The sequence below is a fragment of the Furipterus horrens genome, unplaced genomic scaffold, assembly GCF_987537825.1.
Source record: "Furipterus horrens unplaced genomic scaffold, mFurHor1.1.pri manual_scaffold_13, whole genome shotgun sequence".
Classification (NCBI taxonomy): domain Eukaryota; kingdom Metazoa; phylum Chordata; class Mammalia; order Chiroptera; family Furipteridae; genus Furipterus; species Furipterus horrens.
In genome coordinates this window covers 25015585-25037309 of record NW_028327183.1, presented here as the reverse complement: position 1 = coordinate 25037309, position 21725 = coordinate 25015585, and the positions used below count along the sequence as shown (strand labels likewise).

At 44.7% G+C, this 21725-nt stretch overlaps 1 non-coding gene and 1 pseudogene across 1 annotated transcript; both read left to right on the top strand.

Annotated features, from left to right (window-relative positions):
- LOC149994274 (polycystin-1-like protein 2) overlaps nucleotides 1–21725 on the top strand; it is a 100963-nt pseudogene that overhangs the window by 64375 nt on the left and 14863 nt on the right.
- On the top strand, nucleotides 7743–7904 carry LOC149994275 (U1 spliceosomal RNA). Its single transcript, XR_016507981.1, has one exon. It is a non-coding gene; the product is annotated as a U1 spliceosomal RNA (small nuclear RNA).

Sequence of the window (21725 nt, the reverse complement as noted above, 5' to 3'; positions counted from 1 at the left end):
GTGCAGCCACTCGCCATAGGTGGCTGTTTGAATTAAAATTAATTAAAAGAATGGAAGTATGGATCCACCTAGCTCATTGGCTTGTTGCAAGGACTGAATAAGATCATAAGACACATGCAACACTTAGATCGCGGCCTGACACAAAGCAAGTATTCAGTAATTGGTGTTGTGATTGGGAGTGATGGCATCTTTCAGAAACATTGCCAGAACACTTGCAACAGGAAGGCCATTGATGCTTGAGCCTTTAGCTGAAGCTTCAGTGAGGGAGTCCAAAGTCAGGACGGCTTGGGAGGAGGCCTAGGTCAGAGGGAGGAGCTGGTCTGAGCCAGCCATAGCCTTTTACTCTCACTTGTCACTGGTGACTGGATAAGAATCATGGGGTGTGGATGCCTCAGGGCCCTTATTGCCCCAGGAGAACATGCCCCTGGGTGCCAGCCTTCCAGCTCAGGGTCCAGGGACCCAGGCCTGGCTGGTTCTGCCTAGTGAGGTCAAGTTTCTCTTAGAAAGTACAGGAAATAGTGGAAATGCTGAAAAAATATTTTGTTTGCAATAAATATGTATTAACCCTTCAAAGAAAGCAAAACAAAAACAAAACAGTTTAAAACAATTTTTAGGAAGCTGAAATTTGAACAAACCAAGTGTAGAGATAATAGGGGGAAACTTGACCAATGGCTGGATATTTGATGCTATTAAGAGATTATCATTAATCATTAATCATTTTAAAGACTGATAATGACATCTTAGTTTTTGTTTTTAAAAAGAGACCTTATCTTCACCCTGGCCTGGTGGCTCAGTTGGTTGGAGGGTTGTCCAGTACACCAAAGGTTGCAGGTTTGATTTCCAGTTAGGACACATAACTAGGTTGCGGGTTCAATCCCCAATCATGCAGGAGGCAACGTATCAATGTTTCTCTCTCACATTGGTGCCTCTCTCTCTCAAATCAATAGACATATCCTCGGGTGAGGATTAAAAAAGAGAGAGAGAGAGACACTATCTTCTTTAGAGGCGTATTACAATATGTAGAGATGTGACATGAGGCTTGGAATTTGCTTCTAAATAATCCACATGGAGAGAGTGGGTGAAATACAGGTGAAACAGAAATGGTCATGAGTTGGTAATTTTGAACAGTGGGGTATGTGCAGCTCATCTCATCATTTTCTCTACCTTTGTAACTAAAAATTTTCATAATAATAATAAAAAAAAAGATTAAGACCGACCATCTTTGGCACCAGGTTCAAATTCAAATCTTGTGCATATTAAACTATTTGCAGATGAGATAACACTATGCCTAAGATTTGCTTCAAGGTACTCCAGAAAAAGCTGGGTGCAGAGTGAAACAAGATTGTCAAAATGTTGGTAACTGCTACAGCATGGTAATAGTTATATTATTTTCTTCTCTTCTGTCTATGCATAAGGAAATTTTGAAAATACCCTTGACAAAATGCTAAAAGGGGAACATTCAAATCCTAACTGGCCGATTGAGCCCAGTACCCTATCCCATCTTTCTGGACCTCAGATTTTTGTGGCTTGGCACATAGTAAGCGCCTGATGCAACAAAGTTGTTACTAACACTATTATTTTACTTAACATTATTTTTTATTGTATGTTTTCCCATTATCATTTATCCCCCCATACCCTCTTCCACATCCCCCCACTCAACACTTGTTTTTCTTGCAGGGAGTCTGCTCTGTCACTCTACACCAGGGGATGCTCTTTCTCTCCCTGTCTTCCAGAAAAAATGCAATGCCTGACAGTGAGGTGGGCCCAAGTGACCCCTGGAAGAACACTGTATAGGCAGTGTCTCTACCTGCAGCTGGAGCATGTGAAACAAGAGCTGTGGCTGGTGAGTCCCCAAGGCTTCCCCCATTGCCAGAGCCATACCCTGGCCCTCAAGTAGCTGCAGACCCTAAAGGGCTGCCTCAGGGGGCAGCTAGGCACTCTACCTCTAGCATACACCAGGTAATCCATTCCCCTAGGTGCTGAGCGAGTACCTGCCCCACCCAAGCCTGAGGCCTGTGGGGCATGGGCGTGGGCATCCAAGCAACCCTGGAAGAATGATCACCCAGATCTCCCCAGGCAGAAACAATTCAGGATTACTGCACAAATTCTGGGACAAGAGCTTTGAACAAGAAGGCATTTATAGCCCTTTGCAGTGCATAAGCATTTTAAGTGGGATGTTTTCTAGCTGTGAGCCTATGTCCTGGCTGGTTTTGGCTCAGTGGATTGAGCGTCGGCCTGCGAGCTAAGTGTCGCTGGTTCAATCTTCCAGTCAGGGCACATCAGAGAAGGAAAACTCTGACTCCAAAAAACCTCCGCTGCCTTGCGGCATACCTCTTCAGGGGAAAGGCTAAGGGAGTAAACCCCGACAGAAAATCCGGAGCTGGAGTCCCTAAGGCGGTTTGACGTTGTAGTCAACACCGGCAACTCCTGCGGCGCACCTGAAGCCAAGCTGTATTGACTCCGTCTTTCCCTTGGACCCTTCAGCTGCGAAGAGAGGGGGGGTCTGCTGCATGGGCAACAGCAGACCCTCCATATCACCCTGCCCACGCTCTGTAGCTTCAGCTTCACTGGAGAGGACACTCCAGCGTCATCGCAAGATGTCGATTCAACACGGGAGGAGACAGATACCGTGTCACTCCCGAGTCGGACTGCACAGCCATTCTCGGCGGTGCAGATAGACTCACTCTTAAGAAGCTACACCATCGTCTCTCGAGACGGACGGCTGCCGACGACGAAAATGGGAATGATAATGCCTATCTCTTGATTCCAACTTAAAACAAAATATGTTTTTTAAGATAACCATTGAAATTTGTATAGGGGAAAAATGTTTGTCCTCTACCCTTAAAGGTTCTTCTGGGTCATCAAATAATCAAATTGATATGAGACAGATTAGCAGGGGGAAAACAAATTAAGGTTTTGGGTTTTTTTTCACACTAAAATTTAATTTATTGATTTGAGAGAGAGAGAATGTTAGGGATAAAGAAGCCAGTGACTCTCAAACCAGCAGGAGATAATTAACAGATGAATCATGGAAAAGGGGTGAGGGAAAGACATTCCACAGCTCCTCACACATATCTCTGGGATCAAAAGGAGGAAGATTGTTATCACCAGACACAGAGAAATAGGAAGATGTAGTTAAATAACTTTGCAAATAAGTTGGAGATACTGTAGACCTAAAACAAGATTACCCTTAGTTAATCAAACCCTGAGTTAAGTAGTTAATCGTGTTAGGTTGTGAACACAGATTAACCAGTAATGGATAAATGGGGGAGAACAAGAGGGGAGGGGGAGCTAATTGCATTAGGGAGGGGAGCTAATTGCATTAGTATAAAACCAGTTTACTTTGTCTACTTCGTGTGTGCATGCCCCTGGCTGGCTGTGTGCCTGACTCCGCAGACTCGTGAATAAATGCCTCACTTTGCGGCTCAAGTCCTGTGTCTCGGTGTTTTATTGTGAGCGTTTCTCACAAGAAGAAGGAAGAGAGAAAGAAACATCAATTAGTTGTTCCACTTATTTATGCATTCATTGGTTGCTTCTTGTATGTGCCCTCACCAATGATTGAACCCACAACCTTGGCATATGAAGAGGAGAGACCCAACAAAACTAAGTAACTCACCAAAATGGCAGAAGCCATCACCTTAAATACCACCTTCAGCTTAAGACAAAAGATGATGTTATGGGTGGGGTGTCAGCTATGGGGGGCTACCAGGAAAAGTACAGTAAACAAGAGAAATATTGTTATGCAGATCTAAGTTCTTCCTTCTCCACTGATCAATTTCTAGAGATTTATATATCCTCCTTTCCTGGTACAGTGAGGAAAACACCGCTACAAATGGAGATTTTTCCTTACAAATGTGAAAGTCCTTTTACAAAGGGTGACTTCTAGTTGATTTTCAGAACTTCTCCCTCATCTGCTCTTTCTTTAAAATAACCACCCTAAAACAATCAATATTACCAAAGAAGTTTATTTTTGCAGTGGCAAACTCTGTTGCCCTTTATATGAATACAGAGAGATTACTGATGACATTAAAGGATTATTGTTAATTTTGTTTTTGTTAAGTGTGACAACAGCACTGTAATTCAGTAAAAAAATGGCTATTGAGGAATACTCTGAAGTAATGAGGGTTGATTTTATATTATGTCTGGAGTTTATTTTTAAATATCCCATTCAAAAAAAAAAAGTGGGGATAGATGAAATAAGTATTACAACGAGTTAATGGGAATTCCTTGTACTTGCTGATTTTTGTATGGAGGAATTTTCATAATAAAAACTTATAAAAATTATATAGTACCAGCCTTCTAGGCTTTCCATGAGGAAAAATGGAGCAAATCTGTGTAAAGCACTTCACAGGGGGACTGGCTCCTAGTAAGCACTGAATAAATGTGACTTCAATAGAATATATATAGTGTTACCTAAAAATAAAAGGTCAAAGTGAGAGGTAACAAGCCTTTATTTGAGATCCAAAAGAATAGCTACTTGGGAAGCACTGGTTTAGGCAGAAACCCAAATAGTGTTCCCATTAGGAGGTGAAGGCAAGGAGAATTTATAAGAAAGGGAAGAGGAATAGTTATGATACATGAACAGAAGGAATTTCCATGGGTGTTAATAAGCCAAGAAAGGTATTTTTATAGATGCAGATAAACTAACATAGTGAAGCTAATAATAAAGAATGTGTTTAATTTTTGTGCCAATAGTCATAATGTCTGCTTTCCTGTTTGCTTTGCAAACAGTTGTTTGTAATGCAATGTTGCTTTACTTTAGGCCCAGTCCAAAGGTTATTTTGCCCTCTTTTAACATTTCAAATGATTGAGGAGTAGGATGTGCATGGCAGTTCCTCTGGGATGGCAACTCTGACTCAGTTTTGTAGTGGCTGGGTTTATATTATTCTTACAAAATGTATACAGGAGAGAATATAAAATAGCCCTTTGAAGTGGTACAAGATATAAAGGAGGAAATTGAGTATCTGAGAGGTCAAGGAGTTTGGCTAAGGTCAAAAAGCTTGGCCAAGGTCCCTCAACTGATAGACTGGAGTGCGATTTGAACTTGAGTCCATCAGGTGGTGTCACCCTGACTACATCCTTTCCATTACAGCTCCCTGAGAGTGAACAAGCCCACTCATGGCCTGCCCTGGTGGTGTGTCCTGGTGGGCTGGCTCCTGGTGGCAGTCACCAGAGGTGTGGCAGCCTTCTTCACCATGCTATATGGCCTGCACTATGGATGGACCAGCTCTCTCAAGTGGCTTGTCTTGAGAGACAAAGGCCACCTCCTTTGTGGAGAGTGTGTTTGTCACTCAGCCTCTGAAAGTCACAACTCCTATTGGCTGCCCTTCTCCAATTTGCCCTTATTTTCTCTCCTGCCAGCTGCCCTGTCCTTTCTCCAGCTGTTCTTTCATCTATTCATTCAACAAATCTACATGGAGCACCACCTCTGTGCAGGTCCCAGGGCAGGAGCAATAATGAAGATAATCACCATGATGACCCAAGTTCTTGGACACTCACTCTTAGTGGTTTTACGAGATGCTGGCATTTCATCATCAAGTCACCATCAGGAAGCACCTTACATCCATTTTGTAGATGAGAAAACCTTAAGTTAAGAAGTTAAGACTTCTGGCCAAGATAGAGGCCTAGATAGACACGCTGGGTCTCCCTCCACAACTAAGAAGGAATACAACTACCTCAAAACTAGAGACAACCAGAAGTTCCAGAACACTGAGCTGCATGGAAGTTCAACAAACAAACACATAAAGAAGAAATACTCATCCAGACAGGTAGGAGGGGCGGAGCCAGGGCGGAGAGGACGTGGTGTGGTGGTGACAGCAGCAGTGGCAGCAGCAGGCCAGCGGAAAGCGCACTCATTTTAAAAAGTTGGGAGGGACACCTGGGGAGCGTTCCCAGCTCCTCACCATACAGTGCAGCTCACAGCCCCAGTGCCAGGGAAAATAAAGCCTCATTGCTTCTGACTGTGCAAACCAGTGGTGGTTGGGGCAGAGGAAAAAATTGCCGGTCTCTCAGCAGAGTCCGCTCGTTTAAAGGACCTCCACGGTCCTAGAACATCCGCAGACCCACCCACCCTGGGAACGATGGCCAGGGCAACAGTTAGAGAGGTGCCAGTCTTATACAGAAGTGGGAGAAGTAGAAGTGCCTGGAAAAGGGGTGAATGCTGAGCAAGTGGCATGGTTCCCTCTCAGACCCCCCTCCCCCACATACAGTGCCACAACATGGTAGAACAGGTCGCCCTGTACTGACAAATACCTAAGGCTCTGCCTAAGATATAGAGGTGAACAAACACAGGAGCCTGTCAAGATGAGGAGACAAAGAGGTATGGTCCAAAAGAGGGAATGAATCAAGGTTCCAGTGGGAGAGCTAAGAGACGAGGAGATAGCCAATGTAACAGATGAGGAGATAGCCAGCCTAAGAGACGCAGAATTTATAACACTGGTGATAAAGATGCTCACATACTTGACAGATATGCTTGAGAATGGCAAATGCAGAAGAGAAGAAGTGAAGGCTATGCTAAATGAAACAAAGGAAAATCCACACAAAACCAATGGTGAAGGGAAGAAAACTGGGGTTCAAATCAATGATTTGGAACATAAGGAAGAAAAAAAACAGTCAACTAGTACAAAATGAGGAAACAAGAATTGAAAAAAATGAGGAGAGGCTTAGGAACCTCTGGGACAACTTTAAATGTGCCAACATCTGAATCATAGGGGTGCCAGAAGGGGAAGAGGAAGAGCAATAAATTGAAAACTTACATGAAAAAATAATGGAGGAACACTTTCCAAATTTGGTGAAGGAAATAGACATACAAGTCCAGAAAGCACAGAGAGCCCCAAACAAGCTAGACCCAAAGAGGACCACTCTAAGACACATCATAATTAAAATGCCAAAGGTTCAAGATAAAGAGAGAATCTTAAAAACAGCAAGAGAAAAATGGAGAGTTACCTACAAAGGGGTGTGTATACGACTATCAGCTGATTTCTCAAAAGAAACTTTGCAGGCAAGAAGGGACTGGCAAGAAGTATTCAATGTGATGAAAAGCAAGGACCTACAACCAAGATTATTCTATCTAGCAAAACTATCATTTGGAATGGAAGAGCAGATGAAGTGCTTCCCAGGCAAGGTAAAGCTAAAAGAGTTCATCATTACCAAGCCAGTATTATATGGAATGTTAAGGGGACTTATTTAAGAAAAAGAAGATCAAAACTATGAACACTAAATGACAACAAACTCACAACTATCAACAACTGAATCTAAAAAATAAAAACAATATCCAGCTAAGCAAACCAGAATAGGAACAGAATCATAGGTATGGGGATGATTTGGAGGGTTATTAGCTGGGAGGGGGGAAGGGGAGAAATGGGGAAATGGTGCAGGGATTGAGAAGCATAATCGGTTGGTACAAAATAGACAGGGGGAAGTTAAGAATAATACAGGAAAGGGTGAAGCCAAAGAATTTTTATGCATGACTCATGGACATGAACTAAGGAGGGTGGGATTGCTGGAGGGAAGGGGGGTACTGGGCAGAGGGCAGCAAAGGGAGATAAAAATTGGAACTACTGTAACAACATAATCAATAAAATATACTTTAAAAGAAATGATGTTAAGGTCATAAACATCCTGCCTGAGACTAGACTTGTAAATAGAAATAATACAAGATTTCCCCAACTCTAAGATGGTTTTCATTGTAAAACAGACCAGTAATTTATAGGAACTTGACATTCAGATAAAAAGTCCAAGTCACACTTACCTGGCAGGGGAGCCATGATGATCACGAAGGTGGCTTTCCCAGGGCGAGGCTTATCCATTGCACTCCGGATGTGCTGACCCCTGCGTTTTCCTCAAATGTGAGAAACTCGACTGCATGATTTGTGGTAACGGGGGACTGCATTTGCATCCTCTTCTGAAAAAACAAACGAACAAACAAAAAACTCTCCAAGTCATTAAATGTAGACAACAATTGGAAGATACACTCCATTTCTGAAATGTAAAGTTACTGTCAGAGTGGAAGAAACACTGATCCCTGGACTGGAGTTCCAGGTCTCATCTTTCCCGAGGGAAAAAATAAGGTGGTCGGAATGCTGTGTCTGTGGGTGGGGGAAGCTGCAGAAAGGAAGGGGCGTTTTCAGTGAATCTTTATGTCTATGGGACTCACCAAGTCCCCTACCCCCATTCTACCCTTTGGCCCTCTGCCCTGTCTTCATCAGAAGACTTGAACAATTCCTGACACCTCCCCCAACCTAGTCTGAGAATTGTAAGAACAGAGTGCGGGGCCTTTTTCGTTTCTAACCAAACCACAAAATCCTACTATACTTGTATACTGTTGGTACTGTGGGGGAAGAGGAAACGTATGTCTACCTTCAAGGTTCTTTCAGCTGGTCTAATAGTTGAATCCACATGAGATAGATTAACAAGAGAAAATAACCAAACTTAATACATACATATGCATGGGAACCCGATCTACATGAAGGAGTCAGAGAACTCACATACATGAGAGGTTCAAAGACAGAAAGGGAAAATGAGGTGTACAAGACATTGTGAGCTAAGGATCACCTTGGAGCTTCAGAGGGGAGGAAGGTCATTGCAGAAAGATAAGCAAATGTTCAGTAATTAGAAGTTTACCCTGTCTTACAAACAGGTCACAAAAAGTTATTTCCAGTAATAACTCTTATTATGGGCAAGGCTCCTAATTTAAATTTTTTAAGAGAGGAAAAAATTCTCATGAGTTTGCAGGGTCTTGATTCCCTCAACTCAAAATAATTCACATGCCAAGGAGAATTATTGGAGAGGCCCATTCTGAAGCCTTACAGCAGAGGTAGTATAAGAGAGGCAATGACTTACTACAGAAAGAAAGGGAGGGAGGAAGGAAGAGTAACTCATCACACTGGAAGTACAAGCCAGGTGCACACAAGCCCTGGTTCTCACCCTTCATAAACATGTCCCCTCTCTGCAGAGGATGCTCTGGTTCCCATCTGACCTCCCCAGAGTATGGTTCCTGTGCCCAGGACACAGATGTGGCCCCAATCCTGCCCCATCTCAGGCCAGGAGTTGATACAGAGTTTCCAACTTGGGTTTGGGGTTCACACTGGGTGTTGTTCCAGGTGCTGGGATTTGCAGCTTTCTTTGCACTGGTCTTAAAGAGTGTGGAGGAGGAAGAGGAGACAGTGTCCCCTCTCCTGGGACATCTGTCCAGCCCAGGTAATGGTGCACAGGTAGAGGCAGGGACCTGGAATCTGATAAAGCTGAGAAAACCCTAAAGAGCCCAGCCACTGGGGTGGGTGGTCCTGGCCTCAGACCTTTGCTCCCCATCAGGACTTCACCGCTGACAGGTGAACCATCCACAAAGCATCCAGAAACAAGTGATTCCTTCATTGTTTCTTGAACAGTCCTATTCCCTCTCTACCTGGGCCTTTCTCTCTGACACTTAAGCATGACGCTTTGGCCACAAGAGGCACCTTGGGGGCGATGCTCTGCCTTGACTGTCATTCTCTGTGTAATCCCAATCAAGTGGCTTTCTTCTGCAGGGCTCAGGTCCCTGGTCTTTAGAATGAAAACAAAACAAACAAACAAGAAACATACTTGTGGGTGGGCTGCGAAGAGTCACTGTAAGTTAGAGTTCTAGGACAAGGGTCTGCAAACTATATATAACCAGGGACCCAAATCTAACCCACTATCTATTTTTGTAAATAGTTTTACTAAAATATAGTCAAGATGAGCCCTGTTGCAGGAGGCTACTGACCGTTCCCTTCCCCAACCTGATTTCTCACTTCCCATCCAAAACTCCTTAGGGTGCTGACAATAAGAATCATAAAAACAAACAAGCAAACAGAACAGAATCAATACTCTAAGAGTCTATGCAGAAAACTTGACTTTCAGGGAAAATAAAATGAGAACTAGCAGAAGTTTATGTATCTACATCATTATGCAGTGTAGTTATTAGCCCACATGGGCCTGTATTCTTTCACTCTAAATTAGGGTTTTGGCTTTGCAGATCCTAAGGTCCATTAAAATCTTCTTCTCAAGACAAGAGTAATTTTTCTCCAAGGAGAGGTCAGCTTCCAAACAAATTAAATATTCATTAAGTCATTCCTTTGGCAATTATTCAGGGAGTACTTGCTATGTATGCTCTGGCTGGTTTGGCTCAGTGGATTGAGCGTCGGCCTGCGAGCTAAGTGTCGCTGGTTCGATCTTCCAGTCAGGGCACATCAGAGAAGGAAAACTCTGACTCCAAAAAACCTCCACTGCCTTGCGGCATACCTCTTCAGGGGAAAGGCTAAGGGAGTAAACCCCGACAGAAAATCCGGAGCTGGAGTCCCTAAGGCGGTTCGACGTTGTAGTCAACACCGGCAACTCCTGCGGCACACCTGAAGCCAAGCTGTATTGACTCCGTCTTTCCCTTGGACCCTTCAGCTGCGAAGAGAGGGGGGGTCTGATGCATGGGCAACAGCAGACCCTCCATATCACCCTGCCCAGGCTCTGTCGCTTCAGCTTCACTGGAGAGGACACTCCAGCGTCATCACAAGATGTCGATTCAACACGGGAGGAGACAGATACCGTGTCACTCCCGAGTTGGACTGCACAGCCATTCTCGGCGGTGCAGATAGACTCTTAAGAAGCTACACCATTGTCTCTCGAGACAGACGGCTGCCGACGACGATGACGACGACTTGCTATGTGCCAATGTGAGAAACGCTCACAACAAAACACTGGGACACAGGACTTGAGCAGCAAAGCGAGGCGTTTATTCACAAGTCAGCAGAGCCAGGCACACCACCAGCCAGGAGCATGTGCCTGCGAAGTAGACAAAGAAAACTGGTTTTATAGTAATGCGATTAGCTCCCCCACCCCTGCCCCCCGCCAATGCAATTAGCTCCCCCTCCCCTCTCATTCTCCCCCATTTCTCCATTACTGGTTAATCACAATCTAACACGATTAACTACTTAACTCAGGGTGTGATTAACTAAGGGTAATCTAGTTACAGGTCTGTCTCCAACTTATTTGCAAAGTTATCTAGCTACATCTTCCCATTTCTCTGTGTTTGGTAACAACAATCTTCCTCCTTTTGATTCCAGAGATATGTGTGAGGAGCTGTGAAATGTCATTTCCTCTCCCCTTTTCCATGATTCATCTGTTAATTATCTCCTACTGGTTTGAGAGTCACTGGCTTGCTTCTTTATGCCTAACACCAAGCAGTATGATGGCCCGGGAACATAATTTACATAAAATCTACTCATAATGTATAATTCATTGATTTTAGTAATTTATAGAGCTGTCCAATTATCACCTCGATTCAGATTTGGAATAGCTTAATCACCCCACAAACTCCTTCTTGCCCATTTGAAGCCAACCCCTGCTCCCATCACAGCCCCAGGCAACACAGCACTGACTGGACAGAACAGGTTGCTGCCATTGGCTGAACAGCCCATCTGGGGAGACACATTAAATATATGCCCACATAAACACCTGTACTTGAATGTTCATAGCAGCATTATTAATATTAGCCAAAACTAGAAACAATCTAAATATCCATCGGTGGGTGACTAGAAAAAGGCAAGTATATCTGTACAATGAAATACTACTCAACAGTAAAAAGGAACTAACTAGTCACATACACAATATGGATGAACTCCAAAACATGCTAATGGAAAGTTGCCAGATACAAAAACCTATGTATGTATGATTCCATTTATATGAAATAGCCAGAAAAGGAAAATCTATAGACAGAAAGCAAATTAATGGGGCTGAGGGTGGGAATAGAGTGAAAGTGGGGACTAACTTCAATGGGACATCAGGGAATTCTGGGGGGTGATGAAAATATTCTAAAATTGGGTTGTTTTAAATTTACTAAAATCATTGTTATAGACTTCCAATGGGTGAATTTATGAAAATTATAACTCAATACTGTGGTCTGAAAAAGAAAATACTGGAATTAGATATGACAGGACTTCGAAATATTAGTTACCCTTAATTTTCCATCCTTCAAAGTTTTGGAAGTGTTGGGATCTTAGAGTCCAGGAGTCAGGAACCATTCAGGGAGGGAAGGCATTTGTTTTCAGTACAAGGAGAATCCTCCCTATGAAGAAGGGATGGAATTCTGGGCACAGGAACAGCACGGGCAGAGAACAGAGGGCAGCATTGGGAAATGGCTCCCACAGAGGAGGAACTGTGAAGCCTGGCTCTACCTGGCTGCAAATGTAAAGCCTGGTTCCACTGCACATGGGAGTATCTGTCCTTGTGTCTTTGCTTTCCCAGACCCCTCTGGCTTGCTCCGAGTACAAAGAAACAGCAAAAAGGTTATCTATCAGCCACCTCTGGCTGCCGCCATTGAAAAGATGAAAACCAACAATCTCAAGAAACAGAAAGCCTTTACCCCAATCCGAGAAATCTTGGGTAGGCAGCCCAGATTATCCATGTTTCTCCTCTACAATTAAAATCCTTCAAAAAAAAAAAAAAATCTTCAATGGCCCTTCATGGCCCTTAGGATCAAATCTGAAGCCCCTACTGTGGCTCCACCCACACCAGGTCACCTCTCTCAGCCACTTGTGCCCTGAACTTCAGTGACACAGTATTCTATAGCTCCTGGGACACTGCCCACTCCTGACTCCAGACCTTTGCCCAGGCTGTTCCATCTGGTCTGCTAGAATGCGTTTACTCCACTTCCCCACCTTTTCATCTGGCTAAGTCATCTAATTCTTTCATTTTCAGCCCAAAGGCTACATCTTCAGACAGGCTTCCCCTGGCCCTCTGGCCAAGAGTTTTCAAGCCTCAGTGTATCTTAGTCTGGGCTCCCCACAAGCAGATTTGGGTATGTACGGTTGCTCTGAGAGGTGACCCTGGCAAGTATTGGTAGGGAAGGGGAAAGGAAGGGAAGGGGTAGAGAGGAGAGCCAATGGAAAGTAGGGTGATGAGTGAGTTCCATGTGGACAACTGAGGATCAGTCCTGCTGGGGACCTTGGCAGGAGCATGTAGTACACACCCCCACATTGTCATCCACCAGGCCACTGGTGAAGTCTGCTCCTGAGGAGAGCACTGACCTTGCAGCACTCCTAGCCTGCTTTCCCCCTGGCTGAGCATGACCCTGGCCAGAGCCGAGAGGCTTGTGCAGGAGGAGTAGCATGTGCACAATGAAGAGTTCCAAGGGGTGTGGGCAGAGCCCTGAAAAGTCATCCTGGGGGGGGGGGTGGTCTCTGTAATGCAGATTCCCCGGCCCTGGGCCCAGAATTCCAATTCAGTAAGATTTTTCATTCCCCACATGTTTCTGATATTCAGCCCCCTAAACTAAACCTTGCACCTTTTTGGGTCCTTACACATGTCTTCAATAAGATAGGTGAGCTCCAAGAGGACAGGGCACACATCTGTCATCTTCATCACTCTATCTTCACCATTACAATAAGGCAGATGCCCCATTTTAAAAAATTCTATTTAAGAAACACTTACATAACATGAACTTGTGCAGGCACTGTTTTAAGTGCTTTGTAAATACTAATTTCTTAACTCCCTCATCACAACCCTGTGTAATAGAATTATTATCTCCATTTCACAGATGAGGAGAGTGAGGCACGGAGGGGTTAAATCACTTGGGAAGAGCAAATGGATAGGAAGCGACGAAGCCAGGATTTGAACCTAGGAAGGAGGTTCATGGTCAGTGAGCTCTATTTCTTTCTGCTGTCGTTACAAAAACCAGTTCTATTGTCACCAGAGATGTGAGTAATTGGTCTTCAAAACCTCAGTTGTTCTGATCCCTTGCGCCATTCTGTTTCCTGCTCCGGGCTTGGTGGGAGTAAGGGAATCTGCCTGACCAGGGGCTATGCTTCCTTTCCCAGTATACCTGGGCTTCCTGTGGATGCTGCTGCTGGTGGCCTATGGGTAGAGGGACCCCAGTGCCTACCACCTCAACAGACACCTCAAGCACAGCTTCACCCAAGACTTTTCAGCTGTCCTGGGCTTTCAGGAGTTCTTCATGTGGGCCAATACCACCCTTGTGAGAAACCTGTATAGTCACCATCCAGGTACAGTCCCCTTGCCCCAACATGTGTAAGCCACCTGATGCACCCTTCTTTCTAGGAAAAGGTGTGAGTCTCTGTCAACATCAGCCTTATAGAGAACCAAAAACCATAGGGCCATATGCTTTAAAGGAGAAACACTCAGAAGACTGTGTGCATACAGAGAGGGGCCCTAACCCTCCCTTGATGCGGAGTGGAGAACTTCCTAAATGAGAAACCAACTGAGCATGAATCGGCTAGGTCAAAATGGTGTGCCAGGTGGAAGAGACAACGTGAGAAAAGACAAGCCTGAAACACCATGGCATGTTCTTGAAACTACAAAGTGCTGAGTGTGGATCCTGTGTAGGGTAGGAGTATCAGTGAGAAGCAAAGCAAAAGAGAGAAATGGGGGCCAGATCATGAAAGATCTTGAAGTTCATATTTTATGCTTAAGGAAATGAGCCATTGATGGTTTCTACATGAAGGAGTTACATAATCAAACTTGTGATATAATCAAACTTCCAGAAGGATCATTCTGGAAACGTGGAAGTTGGAGTAGAGGGCGGGTATGTTAGTATACTGGGGAGAAATAATGGGACTGATGCAGGGGTAAGGGGCATGAGAGATGGAGAGACAGGGATGGATGCAGACAACAATGAAGAGGTAGAACGGATGACTTTGTCGACCATCAGGATGAGGGCATTGAGGCAAAGGGTAGAGATGTTCTCCAGGTTGATGACTGGGTGGTTAGGGTGCCACTGCCTAAGAGAGGTATGCAGGAAGTAAATAGGTCCAGGGTGAGGAGATGGTGATGAGTGTAGCATGTGGTTGGCCATGAACTTCTCTTGGCTGTCTCTACAATGGGTACACTGAAATTTGTGTTAGCGTCCAGGCCAGGGAGCCTGGAATGTGTTAAGATGATTTTGCTTACTAGATTTACTCACCTGTTTTTGATTTTCAGGCTTCATCACTGATGCGAACTCCAAACTGGTTGGCAGTGCCCAGATTTATCAAGTGAGAGTCTAGGAAAACTCTTGCCCTCTTGCCCCATGGCCGCAGACTTCTCTCGATGGGTGCCATGCACCATATTCCCTGGATGTTGAAGACTTGTCTAACTATGGGGAATGCTGGAATGCTTTCAACCTCGATAGCAGCAATGGCTTTTCCCAGGTGTGGCAGTACCAGAGCCAGAGCCAGTGCCAAGGGCAAAGTCACTGTGTACCAGGGAGGAAGTTATGTGGTCCCCTTGGGGACCGATCACCAAAGCGCAGCAACGTAAGGCCGACTTGACTGATGTGCAACCGAGAAAAATCATTTGCTGGAGTCCAGGACTAATTGGTTTGTGCAGGCTTCAAAACAGGGTCGAGTCAAGTTCATTCATGTCGTTGTGGGGGATTCAGAATCATTCAGGTCATATTTTCAGGACCCTGGAATCTGCAGTCTCAGAATTGGAAGAAAAACACCGTCAGCATTCTCAGGCTGGTGATTTCAGCCTGGTGGCCTCGGTCAGAGACAGTGCAGGGGTGGGGAATTCACACACGCCCAAAGCTGTCCACCAGCCAAGTGAGAAGTTGTTAGGGCTTAACCTTACCAAAAATCACACAGGGTCTGAGGCTTTACCCTAATAGCTAATGAGCTAGCCTGCTACTGTTTCATGGATGGTGGCAGAAGACACGAGACTCCTGGGTTAGAGACAAAGGGCTTTATTACAGCGAAAGCAGTAGCAAAGCTTCACGGTGGTTTGAATCACTTCCCCGCCAAGGCCCTTGACAGATGCTTGCATGCGCCAGTGAGTTGCAGGACCAAAGGGGAACAGTGAACTTGGAAGTGTTCACAGATTCTATAGTGGCAGAAGCTGGCTGTTTGTCCAAATAAAGATGCCACCCTCAAGGGTGCCCACGGCAAACACAGCACTGAGAAATGGCCCGGGTGAAGTTCCTGGAACACCCAGCACAGAGACGCTCAGGGCCCTGCAGACTGCCTCTCCCAGCACACTCTAGAGTCGGAGAGCTCTAGGTGTGAAACCCTGGCATTGCTCAAGTTAGTGGGTGGTGTGAGTCCCAGTCTCTGCCATTGTATTATTACAACACTGAGGTTTTTTACAATGGCAGAGCCCTTGCCTGCAACACAGGTAACTAACCCCTAAGAGAACTGCAGGGGTCTTCTGAGATTAAGGCAGGGCAAGGAGAGTCTATTTCAGGTAAAGTTCTTTTCCTGCCACTTGGAATAACTGATACTCTCTCCCTGCTTCAATGTACCAAGTAAGATGCAGAGCCACAGGAGTATGGTGTATTTTAAAAGTCCCATAATTCTTGCTATAAGTAATAAAAGCAACCATTTCTATACACACACCCATTCCATTTTCTGTTCACAATGATCCTAGTGCTGGTGTTAACACCACTGTAGATGAGGAAACTGAGGCCTGGAGAAGTTATTAGCTCATGGTCTTTCTGCCACACCAGCAGGCGGATCTCTAGACACTGGTCTCATGTGAGCTGCCAGCCCAAGAGGGACATCAGTAGCTGAAGCTGCTGCCTGCCTAAGCCCCTGATATTTTATGTGGCTCCTCTAACACCATGGTCCTCAAACTTAAAAGCATCATAATCCCTTAAAGGCTCATCAGGGTACAGATCCTCAGGCTCCATACCCATCATTTCTGATGCAAGAGGTCAGGGTGGGGACTGAGAACCTGCATTTCTAACAAGTTTCCAAATGATGCCAATGCTGCCAGTCTGGGGACCCCACTTTGAGAACCTCTGCTCTAACAGCCAGGAGATCATTGGTGGCAACACAGTGCACCACAGTATGTGAAACTGTGTGTGACCACTCCCAGGAGCAACCTCAAAGCCCTGTGACCCAGGGAGAGGTTTCAACAGGAAGCCCTGGCCTCCTCCCTGCAGCTGAGGATGAAAATGCCACTAAATTCTTCCCACAAAATTCTCCAATATCTCTTTGACAGCAAGCACCAGGCTGGACAGCCTGACCAGAGCCATGTTTGTGGAGTTCACTGTCTACAACGCCCACGTCAACCTGTTCTGCATCATCACTCTGATCCTAGAGACTAGCTCCCTGAGTGAGCACTTGCCTGTGAACCCATTTGCAGAGTTCCGGAAGAGAAGCCCTCCTCCCCTCCCTCTGGGCTAGGGCTTATCCCCCAGTGCTGGACCTCCTGGGCAAATGGTAGTTTGGGAAATTCAGAGGTGGGTCTTGTTCTCCCTGGGGACCCAAAGGCAAAGCTTCAGGTTTGCTCTTCCCACCCACCCCCACCCCTGCTCCCAAATTATCCTAGGAGAATCCAGTTGGGGTCTGAAAGCAGTTCATACCTCTGAGCTTCCCACTCTGGTAGTGGTGGGAGCTGGCAGGGAGGGGCTAGGAAGGGGGTGATCTGGTAACAGATACCTTCACCTAAAACAATAAATTGTATCTCAATCTACAGTGCGAAGTATAGTCTACATCATAATCCAACACACACAAATCCACGCAACTGAGGCAAAAGCTTCAAAAATATTTCCTTTAACTACATGATACACGGATATTTTTGTAACCTAGTCTTTCTCCCCATTCCTTCATCTTTCATCCTCTTTTAATACTAATGACAATTTATTGAAAACACTCATGAAAGATCTCTTCAACTAATAATCAGTTTGCCTAAAACTCAACCACCTCTCCTCTAAAAATGAAACATTAAAAAAAAAAACATTTAAAAATATGTATTACTTTTATAAAAAATTGTAATGTTTGTAGTTTTTCAAAAATTTCTGAACTATGAAGCATTATCATTATCATATCAATTTCCATTATCATTCCCCATTGTCAAAAATTTCTTTCAAATTCATTTTTAGAGCTTATTTATATCTCTTGTTTTCCTATTTCATTTTGTCATCTTTTTGGCTCTTAAGGAACTTCTTAAACACCTTGTCCCCAAACACACCTGATTCAATTATATATTGCTACAAAAATAAGGTGTGGGGTAGGTTTCCGGTCTGGTTGATACAGCAGGCCACTGATGTCAGTAAGGACTCAGGTTGTCTGCAACTCTCCATTCTGCTATTCTTGGGGTTGGCTTTGTTTTTGTAGGAAGTAGCCTTATTAGTCAAACTGGTTTTTAAAAAAATCATTAATAAAAAGTCATTTCAATGCAAAATAAGAAAAAAACCACACAAATGGATGAAAGACGATTCAAAAGACAGTTGAAGTTTAGGCATATTGGTCAATAAATGAACGGATCCTCTGTGAACAGTCTTTAGGTGAAATGGCTTTAAATGAGCCAGCCTGAAGTTAACTGATGTTAAGTGGGTGGGTGTGCCTTGGCTGGAGGTGACTGAGTGCACCAACGGCAAGCACCAAATGCAGGGGGTAGGGGGTGGGTCTTCCACTGCAGCTACCTTTGTTCCTTCTGATCTGTTCATTATCTTTGACATCCATTAATTGTCCCCATTCAGTCCCTTGGGTCTGTGGGTCTGAAGGGCCTTTTACTTCTCCATTGGCCCTTCAGAAGACCTTGAGCTTGAGAAACCCCACTGATGACTTCTGGTTAGAGACAGTGGCTCTGACTGGGAGACGATGGAGTGGGGAATGGGACAGGGTGTTGGTGTTGGTGAAAGAAAAGCACTCTACTTCCCAGGAATCTTTTTTGCACACGCGGATCTGCAGAGCCTTTGCCTGTATCCCTTCACTGATGGCTGGCACTCCTTTGTGGTGGCGGCAGAGGTCATCTACTTCCTGTTCCTCCTCTAGTACATGGTTGTGCAGGTGAGGAGTGGACTGTAGCTCCATGGGCAAGGGATGGTGATGGCGATGAGCCTGTTCTCTCTTCCCTGGGGTGGTGTCTGAAGGAAGGGGGAGGAAAATGTTCTGCTTCCCTGTTTGTCATGGCAACCTTTCGGGGCCCTTCTGCTGGTCCTGAGGGCTGACCTAGTTCAGGGACCCAACTTTGGCACCTTAGTGGAACTAAGAACTCAGAGGGTGGTCCTTCCTGGGTGGAGATGGAAGAGGAGTAAAGCTCCTATTTCTCCTGAACTGAGATCTTCCAAAAATGCTGAAGGTGGAGATTGTCCACAGCTGGGGGTTCTCAGAACTTAAGATTGTGGGGCTTCTTAGCACTTGTTCTCACCGTGGTCTCTGAGAATTAGGAAACATGCCCCTTGCTCCCCTTACCACTATGTTGCACAATGAAAGTGCAGATGTTTATAACGATGATGGTTTGAGGATGCTGCGAACACACCCAAAGTGTATTAGACATTCCAAAAATGGAAACCATATACCTAAAAGGGGCATCTCAGCTCCCACCCCCCATTGCCTGCTCCAACAATCAGAGCAACCACTTTAAAGTAAGAAAGATAGTTTGAGGGCTTACTGTGAGTCAGGCATTGTGCTAAGAACCTTATGTGGATTTCCTCCTTTAGTAACACCAGGAGAAAAGCGCTATTGGATCTATTTCAGAGTAAGAAGCTAAGTCCAGAGATGTGAAGTCGTTTACCCAAGTTCAGAACTGAATCCAAGCGTTGAACCCAGATCTTGACACTTAACCGCTCTGCCACAACATCGGCCTCATAAACCGGCAATGTAGTCTCTGAGCATCCAATTCAAACCCAACGGCCAACAGTTATCAAATAGCAACTTAAGTCCTAGTATTGCTTTACAAACATCGAAGGAGGCCTATTCACCACCCTCGGAGCTTCATTCCTCTCCTCTCAATTGCCCTCACACTCAGCTTGCAGCTGTTTCAGAAAGCCTCTCTCCAAAACCCTTAAATCTTTTTCAAAATGCTATTTAAGCAGTTTTTTTTTTAATTTCCCGATTGCTTCAGCCCTTTAGAATGGAGGCAAATTTAGCCTCTTACCAGGCAAACACTAGTCCTTCCTCTGTAGGAGTAGGAAGGGGAGGGAGATGGAAGACAGCAGGACATCCTCTTGAGTAGCAGGGAAAAGAAGGAACAGGAGGGAGGCTGAGAACATGCACAGTATTATTCTTTTTGACCCCTGGGGAAATAGCATTAGAAAAGAAGTCTCCTGCCAATCCAGGAAACCTATCCACAAAGATGGGAAAAAATTATTTAAATTTATTTATTTTAAATTGTTGTAAATATACGAGTAGTATGTGACATAAAATTTACCATTTTAGCCATTTTTAAGTGCACAGGTCAGTGGCATTAAATACATTCACATCATTATGCAACCATCACCACTATCCATCTCCAAAGCTTTTCTCTTCTTGCAAAACTGCGAGGTTATTACATTCAGTAATAACCCCAACCTTCTCCCTAAGAAAACAACTTTTATTATTGAAAAAGCATTTAATCAGCATATGATAATGCAGCCCAGGCAATCTGCTAGAGATAGGAAAAAAAAAAATCTCACCCTTCACTATCACCACGCTGATACAATCCATTACATACATATACACCCTTGAAATAAAGTATAATTAATCCTTAAGAGGACTTAGAGAACCATTTGTTCTACTAGTCCATCCTAAATTCACCTGGTAATTGAGGTTGCCACCTGAGTTTTGTAATTGCCTTTATGAAGAGGAAAAAATAAACCACCTATCTTTGCAACAGGAGGTAGTTTTGCAACTTGGAGCCAGGTACATGCCCTAAGTAGGGGTCCTATCCTCTCAAGGAAACCAGGAGACAGGGGTGCTATCTTCCTGGATGATTACATTTCAAAGACATGTCTTCCAGGTCCTTGAGAAAAATACTCCTGAGTTGTAAGACTGGCAAGAGGCTTGTTTAGCTTTTAAATAGATTTACATACAACTCAAAGGGGCAGAGAAAGAATTCACAATGACAAGTTTTCTTTAGTAAATGCTCTGTGGAGGACAGGATGTCTCCCCCCTCCTTTTCTGCATCATAGAGAATTAAATGTCTGTCCTATTAGATACTGCATTTACTCTTATAAACCTCCAAATCCTGCAGCTTGGATTAATAAAATCTGGGCATAAAGTTAGGGATAGGCCCTACACTCTACATGTGGAGCCAGGGCTTTGAGAAACCTCCTAGGATCCAGTAACTCCCTTCCCGAGGGTCATTCTGGGTGGTGCAGGGAGCTACCTTGGGGGTGAAGTCGGGGGTGGGGGTGGGGGGGACAGGCACAGTTCTGGCCACAGCCTTTGGCAGAATCTCCAGCTTCTTTCACAGGGCAAGATGATGAGGAATTAGAAGTGGTGCTATTTCCACAGCAAGTGGAACCTTTTGGACCTGGCCATCATCCTGGCCAGCTGGAGCATCCTGGCCATCCTAGCAGAGCAAGGCATCCAGCGGTACCAGAAGCACGAGGAGGAGTAAGTGGCTCTGCTTCAGCCCAGGTCCCACCACTGGGCCTGCTTCCTCAGCTCTGTGTGGCTCAGGGATCGGAAAAGGCTTTTAAAATCTTGTTGACCCTCAGAGGATCGTCACTCTAAAAAATAACTATAGCTATCACTTAGATTCAGGTTTGTGGTCTGAAGCATATGCAATTGGAGAAGACTCTGAGACAAAATAAAACAGTACCTTTTGCAAATCCTACCAAAATATAGGACCAAGTGACACTTTATTAAGCTACACCCCCACACCAGCCTTTTGATCAGGGTTTTTGCAAGTATTAGTGTATCAACCTGCATCTGCTACCATTTACCAAATGTCCACTCTGTGCTAGATAGGATGACCTAACCAATCAGATCTTCATGAGAACTGAAGGAGGTAAATGTTATCATTACCCCATTTTACAAACAGAGAACTTAAGGCTTAGAGAGGTGACTTCCCCA